Source organism: Eurypyga helias, unplaced genomic scaffold (genome assembly GCF_000690775.1).
Source record: "Eurypyga helias isolate BGI_N326 unplaced genomic scaffold, ASM69077v1 scaffold8782, whole genome shotgun sequence".
In the NCBI taxonomy this organism is placed as follows: domain Eukaryota; kingdom Metazoa; phylum Chordata; class Aves; order Eurypygiformes; family Eurypygidae; genus Eurypyga; species Eurypyga helias.
Window position 1 is genome coordinate 23,537 of NW_010235276.1, and position 224 is coordinate 23,760.

Genomic DNA, 224 nt, shown 5'->3' on the forward strand with positions numbered 1-224 from the left:
CGACCTGCTTGGTGGGCGCAGCGATGTGGGGGTCTGCAGCGCGGAGGAGGCTCCGTTTGGCGGACGACGTGCGGAACGCCGTTGCCAGGGCATGTGGGCCGGAGGGCCCTCAAAGGGGCGCCTGATGAGGTTTTCGTGTCACGTGTAGTTTGGCCTTAGGGGTGGGAGCTGCCGGCTGCAGGGAATAAACCCCCTCTTCTTCAAAAACTGAGCACCTGATGGGT